The sequence below is a fragment of the Sesamum indicum genome, unplaced genomic scaffold (assembly GCF_000512975.1).
Source record: "Sesamum indicum cultivar Zhongzhi No. 13 unplaced genomic scaffold, S_indicum_v1.0 scaffold00216, whole genome shotgun sequence".
In the NCBI taxonomy this organism is placed as follows: Eukaryota; Viridiplantae; Streptophyta; class Magnoliopsida; order Lamiales; family Pedaliaceae; genus Sesamum; species Sesamum indicum.
The window spans coordinates 60921-67451 of record NW_011628110.1 but is presented as its reverse complement, the minus strand read 5'-3'; the positions used below and the strand labels follow the sequence as shown (position 1 = coordinate 67451).

Below are 6531 nucleotides of genomic sequence, written 5' to 3'. Positions count from 1 at the left end.
TAATGGCACCTTTTATTGTCTTGTTGTAGTGCACGAACTGAAGATCACGAAGATTCTTGTACGACATGCGGAGGCAGTTAATAGCAGACTTTTCGTGGTAAGTTGTTTGGGTGTTGTGCTTGGTGTGTGAGGATGGGCATAAAAATTAGTCTTCTGATCTATCTTGTGTGCTTGTCATTTCTCTTTTTGCAGCCCAATCTAGGACATCTTTGTAATCATATTAGAGTGCACAAGAGATAACCAGTATTTGTTGCATCATTTGTGCTGCCACTAATACAGAATTGACATAGAGGGTGGCATTTCTGAGAACGAAAAGAGAGTTGCAGTGTAAAACCTGGGAATGTAAAATAGGGATGCCCAACAATTTGATTCTATTGCTTTTTTAGATTGAGGAACACCACCTCCTATTAGTACACTAGAAGAGGAGTCAGCGTAGCACGAACTTTATGTTGTCAAAATCATGTAATACTTGTAGCACTAGTGATGGTCTGTTTGGGGGGATAAATCATGCGGATAAACAGAAAATACAAAAACTTTTCCCATTGTTGTTGGATTTAGACATATAAGATGCCTAGAAAATGATGAGTTGACGGGAGGATAAGTATCTCTCGGCTCCTTTGAGTTATTTGGATTAACATTTTATAAAATTTTCCATTCATCATTAGAAAATAGAAACAAGCAGGTATGCTTAGTCAAGAGTCCGTAAGAAATTCTAGGTATGTGGCTGTTGGACAATACCATGCAATGCAATGCTTAGTCCTGCCGCTGTTTTGCATTGTGTGTCCTAAATTGTTGTTTTCTTGGGCATACTTTTTGAATATTAACTCTTTTGAGTGTTGAGCAATCAAGGACTTGTCTTTTAAAGCTTAAACCACTAAAGGATATGATTAATTTAACGGCACCTTTTATTGACTTATTGTAGTCAAGGAACTGAAGAAGAAGAAGATTCTTGCACGAGATGCGGAGACAGTTACTAGCTCATACCATACATTTGATGTGTTGCGATCTTTTGTGGTAAGTTGTTCGGGTGTCATGTTATAAATACATGACCTCTTTGTGCTTGGTGTGTGAGGATGGGCATAAAAGTTAGTCTTTGGATCTTGTGTACTTCTCATTTCTCTTTTTGCAGCAAATTCTATTGCTAAGACCAACCTAATCCATCTGATGACCAACCTAATCCATCTGATGACAGCCTAATCCATCTGATGATTTGAAATCTAAAGAGAAAAATGAAGAGAGAAGATGCAACATTAAAGCTGACAAAGTATGTTCTCGCTTACTTATCTCTCTCTCTCTGTCTCTCGCATACCGCTTGATCTCTCGTCCACTAGTATTCCAGGAGAATCGCTTTTTGTCTTCACTTTAATTATGCGGACTTCTAGTTTTAGATCAATAAGGGGAAGGTGAAAGGGGAAGAGCAGTTGCTTTTCAAGGCGAGGAATGATACTTATTCTGTGGACTCCTTTAGTTCAACCTAAAGGAAGTAGTTGTGTGGTACTTCTCCTTCCTTGATATCATAGAAATAAAGTAGGGAGGAAAGATTGATTTTTTATGTTTACACGTTCAAAATCATCTCTTTTTTATGGAAAAGAAAGCAAATTATAGAGGAAATTGGTGTGTGATTTAAGTGTTTAGGTGATCTTTACATTTGGAAATCATTATACGCATTAGGGATTTGGGTGAGATTCAAGGAAATAGCAATAATTGTTTTTTTTTTGGGGGGGGGGGGTCATTGTTGATTTTTGTTGCAAAACTCAATTGTGGAGATGTGCGATATATTGATGAGTGTCGAAGTCACAAAAAATAATTCCTACTACACTTGTGAAAGTGGGAGTAGGGTCGATCCACAGAGATTGGCTTTAAGTTGATTTCTTTGAGAAAATAGAAAATAATGGGGGGAAGGTTGTGATAAATAGAAGGGATCAAAAACTAAATAATTAAAAATACCTGATAGAGATATGAGAGAGAGATTTCCCGGTTAAGGCTAGGATTATGCTTGATTCTCGTGAGTTGATCATTGATGCAAGAATAACACATGTATGGACAAATAAACCAGTTATGGTCGTTGGTACGACCTAACAACCTCACCTTTCCTTACCTTTTCGTTAGCCAAGGTACGACCGTTGGCTAGATCTCTAATTAACAGACAACCTTGGGAACGTCCACAAGATTTAATCTATTAACAGCATTAAGAATTAGAAAGGCCTGATTCTAATCAACAAACTCCTACGAGGACAATTCGTTTAAACTAGATCATGCATTCCCCATAACATAATTAAATACTGTGACATAACTAATCATGCTACGTTGCCACTAAGTATTGAACTAAATAAACAATTACACGGATTTATAAAGTTCAATTAGCTAAGCAAACCTTCTTGATAATGAACAACCGGCCGAATCATTCATAAATCAGACGTTTGTAATTAAAGCACAGAGAATAACATGAATATTTGCTTGACAAGTGTAGAACGCAGATTAGATCTCACAACATAATGAAAATCAAGCAATCACCATACCTTAACCAGAAAATAAGGAATTTAGCCGGACATATTAATGGAAGAACACACTAGAAAGTGGAATTCCATTAATTCCGGTAGTAAAATAAAATAAAAGAGAAGAGATGAACAGAGAATTCTATAGAGTTCTAAGATAAAAACTGAATGATTTCTAATGAAGAGAGACCCCTATTTATAATAAAAGTCCCTTACGAATCTAGACGTAATGGGGGGATAGATATGTGATAAATTCTAAAAAGGTAAATAGATTACAAAAGATAAGCTTAAAAGAATCCTTTCTAAATCTAAACACTTGATTCCTTTATCTCTTAGGAGAATCGTTCGTGCTTATCCTTATCCCGAGTTGACTACTCCATTAAGCGTGGGCACGCTTTGTCAATTCTGCAGAAACGTCCTTGTAATCTTCCTTTTTGCTGAATATGCAATAAAATCACATAATTAGGAATATTTTGGCTTAAAAAAGGAAGATTAAATGGCTATAAAATCATTATAATTGCAGAGTTATCAAATACCCCCACACTTAGCCATTTGCTTGTCCTCAAGCAAACTCAAGATGCATTCAAAAATCCCTCCAAATTTTAAACTACTCAAGGCAATTTGTAATCATGTGCAAAGTAAATGACATATTTTATGAAGGATTCACCATAGGCTTGCCTATACACCACATCTCCACCACTTTTGAAATATGCACATATATGGATCAAAAGGTCTTTTATTTTGGTTGTAATGGGGCTTTGGTTTGGGGTAGGATAAAAGGATAATGAGGTTAAATTCCAAGAAACTAATTAGAGCATCAAAAGAATTTGAGTGAACAATAATTCGAAACTCTCAAAGTTTACTTATCTCCCTTCAAGATCTTTTGACAATTCCTTGAACTATGCCTTTCTTATTCCTTTTGGAGAGTTCATACATTTTTTTTTCTTTTCTTTTGTTGTTTTTTTTTTCTTTTTCTTTTTCTCCTCTCCAATTTTTGTGATAGGCATAGACCAAGGAAATTGATGTCGGTTCCCACAAAGTAAAGCAGAATATAATTTTGGAATCCCCACACTCATGTTGAGGTACATCTTTTAAGCATGTGAGTCACAAAGATTTTGACGATCTCCTATTTTGAGAACTTGTTCTTCTAAACCCATTTCCCTTGATGCTCTAGTAGTTCTTAGAGGGATCAAAATCAAGGTTTTAAACAAGCGACGGGATAGGTTTGTATATGACGGTTTATTCAACAAAATAGGTCAAAAGGCTCAAAGAAGTTCTCTAATGTTAAAAATGTGTTAGGTGGTTAAAGAAGGCCGAAAGTGGTTTCTAATGCCTTTATCATATCCAAGTAAATGCACATTTGTGTGGCCTCGATGTGGTTCAAGGCAAATTCTAGGAAGACAAAGCCATAAAAGTGTTACTCTCTCAGGAAAGAATGAAGATTTTTATGGATATATCAAGCTCAAAATCTCACGAGGTATGTTTTAGTCCACTAATCCTATATCAGAAGATTTTAACTCAAGTCATTTTAGTAAAAATAAGCTTTCAACTAGTGAATTATCCTCAAACATAAAACATGTATTCTTTTTACACATAACATCATCAAGTCAAGATTAGTCCAAAATTGAAAGGGTTTTATCATGCCAAGAATTATCATGTATAAGCTCAACAACCACACCTCCACACTTAAAATTCACATTGTCCTCAATGTAGACATTGACATGCAACTCAAGGATTAAAAATTAAAATGAGAGAGAGTTTAAGGAAGCGTCCCTGAGTGCATGCCGCGAAGAGTTCATGGCGTGGTTGGGCTGGTGGCAGATGATGGCGGCAACTTCCGATGGATATGAGGGAGAGAGATCTTGGTGGTAGGTGAAGTTGCTGTGAGAGAAAGTGAGAGAGAGAGTTAATGAAGATAAAGATGAAGTCAAAGAAAATCTTGGTAAAATATATGAATAAAAGTGGAAAGATTTTCTTTTGATTTTTTTTCGATTTTCTAATTTTTATTTTTTTTTTAAAAAAAGAAAATGAAGAAATAAAAATAAATAAATAAATGAAGATAGATGAACGTAAATAACAGCCTACGAAGTGCGACTAAGCGTGGGCACGCTTAGTGGAAACTCCAAATCTGTTTTGGTGAAGTGAGTTAAAACAGTTTTGAAAGATCGACTAAGCGTGGGCACGCTTAGTGGAAGCTCCAAATCTGTTTTGGTGAAGTGAGTTAAACAGTTTTGAAAGATCGACTAAGCGTGGGCACGCTTAGTAAAAATTTCAAATCTGTCCAATTTGAGCGTCCAAACAGATTTGGATGTTTCATTAAGTGTGGCACGCATCGCAAAGCTTAAATAAAAACACTAAAACTAAAATAAAATGAAACGAAAAAGAGAAGGGATAGAAATTCATGGGTTGCCTCCCATCTAGCGCCTTTCTTTAATGTCTTTGGCTAGACATTGTTGTGCCTCAACTTGAATAAGTTGGGAACTTTATATTCTCTTCTTCTTCGTCATAGTGCACCCAAAGATGGTGTGGACCAAGGAAAACTTTGAGGTTCATGAGAGAATTCTTCCTCGAACTTATTTTGTCGTGAAATGCTTTGTTCTTATAAGTTCTCGGACCAGAGACCTTGAGGAACTTTGCATAGTGGGGTACTCTTTTAGTTGCTTCGATCAATGGAATGTTTACCACCACTATGCTAACAATTTCAAGTGTTCCCTTCGTTTCCCATTCTTCTTTTTCAGCAAATCCTTCCGGTAATGGAGGTTTGACCATCAACGCCTTGTGATGTTCACTGTCGGTTGTTTTGGGCTTGTTGGTCTGTTTTTGAGAAATTTCCATCTTTTGATCTGGTTCACCTTGTTGGACATCCGCACACTTGGTGTCATTTTCGTCCATATTTGGTCGCAACTCCTTTTCACTGTGAAAGACGAAAACACTAGCATTTTGTTTGGGGTTAATAACAGATTGAGAAGGTAGCTTACCTTGGGACTCGAGCTTACCAACAGTTGACGCCAATTGACTGATTTGAGATTCTAGATTTTGAATGCTCGTCTGAGTCTGTTGTTGGACTTGTTGGAATTGTTGGAAGCTCGCCTGGGTCTGTTGCTGAAATTGTTGTGTGTTGGTCACTAGCGCTTTCATCATGTCTTCGAGAGATGGGCTAGGCGTGGAATTAGGCGGAGGAGGTGGTGGCCAGTTTTGAGATTGCGAAATGTAGCTAAAACTGGGGTAATTTGTCTTTTCTGGATTGTACGTGTTGAAATGAGGATCATATCTTCTTTGTGGTGGTCCAAAAAGTCCTCCAACAACATTGGCATACTCGATGGTTTCTTCTTGAAGCATAGGGCACAAATTGGTGGGATGTACCATGGAATTGCATAATCCACAAGCCTTCACTCGTTGGTATTTTTCTTCGACATATCCTTCAACAAGGGACAAAAGTTTATCAAAACGATCATAAAGGGAAGATATACTTACCTCATTAACCGGAGGATTGTCGTGTTTAGTCCCAAACTGTTGAGTATTGGCCCACATGATTGCAATGGGGTTGTGTGTTATGGTTCATTCCAAGTGTCCAATATCTCTTGTTCTAACTATGGCTCGGAAGAAGCGATTCCCATTAAATTTTTTTTTCTTTTCTTTTTTTTTTTGTTGCTTGGTTAAAATTTTCGTCCAGTCCTCTCAATTTCGGATTAGATCCAAGTTCACCTGTAAGAGAAGATTTTAGTATTAAACCAAGTAAAAAAAAAAAATCAATCAACAAGAAAAGAAATCTTCTTAAAAACGCCAATCCCCCGGCAACGGCGCCAAAATTTGATGAGTGTCGAAGTCACCAAAAATAATTCGTACTACACTTGTGAAAGTGGGAGTAGGGTCGATCCACAGAGATTGGCTTTAAGTTGATTTCTTTGAGAAAATAGAAAATAATGGGGGGAAGGTTGTGATAAATAGAAGGGATCAAAAACTAAATAATTAAAAATACCTGATAGAGATATGAGAGAGAGATTTCCCGGTTAAGGCTAGGATTATGCTTGATTCT

General features: G+C 36.8%; 1 long non-coding RNA gene across 1 annotated transcript in view; it reads left to right on the top strand.

Moving 5' to 3' along the window:
• The first annotated feature begins 1155 nt into the window (after positions 1-1155).
• The window catches only part of LOC110011393, a 6864-nt gene continuing 1488 nt past the window's right edge, over positions 1156-6531 (top strand). Inside the window, exon 1 of the long non-coding RNA XR_002286401.1 lies at positions 1156-1264. This is a non-coding gene — a long non-coding RNA (uncharacterized LOC110011393). The remainder of the gene's footprint in view (positions 1265-6531) is intronic.